Raw genomic sequence first — 1,896 nt, 5'->3', positions numbered from 1 at the left:
TGGCCCTTGCTCCTTCAGCACCAGTTCCCACCCGGGCACTGTGACTTAGTGCTGTGCCCCAGCATGGGGGAGGGGTAGCTGCCAGCCCCCCTGCCTCTGCCCACACGCACACTGCCCTGTCTGACGCGTCAGGCTGGGGTGGGCGGGGTCCAGGCGCTCAGGAGGGACCAGCAAGTTGGACAAAAGCAGAAAGGGAGAAGGACCACCCCTGGGTCAACTCCAACTCCCTCTGCTCTCTGTTGGCTCAGCCCTCATGGGGCTTGCCCTCATTAAGAAGCAAAGTCTTTCCACTCCAGCCATGGGTTAGGGGGAGGCTAGAGATGTCAGAGGTGCCAGGTGCCCTCAACTGGTAGGTGACCCTGTGTCTGCTGGTCTGCTGGGTGCTGGTTTACTTCTATGTCCGTGTGGGAACCACGCCAGAGACACCTGGACACATGATGGTAAGGTTGGTGGCAGCAATGCCTGGAGGCAAGGCCAGTAAAGCACAGAGGCCTTGTTAATACACCGGATGTTGAAGGCCACCGAGAACATGGGAATCTTGATCAGGCTGACACACCATAAGCAGGTGCAAGGACATACGGTACACTGTGCCCTTCTGTAATCCAAATGATTGATGTTATTGTTGGCAACTAGCCTTCTTTGTCTCTGGAGTAATTTTACATTACTGACCATCTAGTCTGCTAGAGAGAGTGGGCTGGGGGTGGGGAGGAGAGGCTAGGGAGCTCAGACAGAGCTGAGAGTTGGTACTGCTACGTTGTAAGGCTAAGAGCTCATAGAGAGCTCAGATATAGTTACCATGTTAACCAGCCAGTGTGCTGAGAGAGAAGCTTGGAGGTAGTTACCATGTGGGGCTACAGAGACCAGCCAGTGTGCTGGGCAGGAGACACAGGAGAAGCTGCTGAGCCAAAGATCTCAGATACCGCTACGATGTAAGGCGGTGAGTTTATTTATTTATTTATAGCAAAGGTGGAAATTTATTGAAGAACAAGTACAGACTCCCACGTGGGGAAGGAGAAAGAATCTCACAGCACAGACTCCCACATGGGGAGGGGGAAAGGGTCCCCAAGGCAGTGAGATTAGAGGGAGCATGGGGCTGCTCAGATAATAGCTGTGGGCACAGAGACTAATGCTGCTTTGTGGGAAAGATGTACGTGAACCAGCCAGTGCCTGGCTGTCTGCCTGTAAAGGACTTTGCTGTAAAGGATTGTCTTGTCTGATGGCCATGTGGACACTGGCGTCTGCAGTAAAGACTCATTCTTATACACCCACCACCTCTCATGGCTTCTCTAAGACCCGGCGTCCTAGGAGGTCCAGCCCCAGGAAGAGGGGGGGCTCGGACCCAATACCTGTAACTCGTGAGCAGAGGATAAAGGAAGAACTTGGACTAAGTTCCCGACAGTACAGAGGGAAGGGTTTGAGAAGGAACTGGCCCAGGTGTAGTCGGGAAGAATTCAGAGGAACACATGGACCCAGAGTAACTCAGAGAAGCTGGGAACAGGTAAGCCCTGACAGTCTGGAAGGGGGTCAACTCAAAAGGAAAGGCACAGCGAGAGGTGGGCCAGGCTAGGGGTGTGGTAGGGCTGGTGGCAGCAATGCCTGGAGACGTGTTTCTGTGCCCACACTGCCACTCTGCCCACAGTCGTCGGAGTGGGTGGATGTGGTGTTCCGTCCCAGGGATGGGGCTGCTCACTTGGCTGGCACAACTGCAGGGATGGGAGGTGGGTGCCCACCTGTGAGCTTAAGGCTGATGCACTTCCCACACCTCAAGGCCTCCATGTAGCAGCTTTACTGAACCCACGTCTGTCACATCTAATCCCAGGACGGCGGCGTGGATTCGGAAGTGACTTTCCCCACACCCTGAGACCAGGTGGAGGGGTGATGCAGGGTGGGGAGGGC

The sequence above is a fragment of the Myotis davidii genome, unplaced genomic scaffold (genome assembly GCF_000327345.1).
Source record: "Myotis davidii unplaced genomic scaffold, ASM32734v1 scaffold546, whole genome shotgun sequence".
In the NCBI taxonomy this organism is placed as follows: domain Eukaryota; kingdom Metazoa; phylum Chordata; class Mammalia; order Chiroptera; family Vespertilionidae; genus Myotis; species Myotis davidii.
This window is presented reverse-complemented; position numbering follows the sequence as displayed.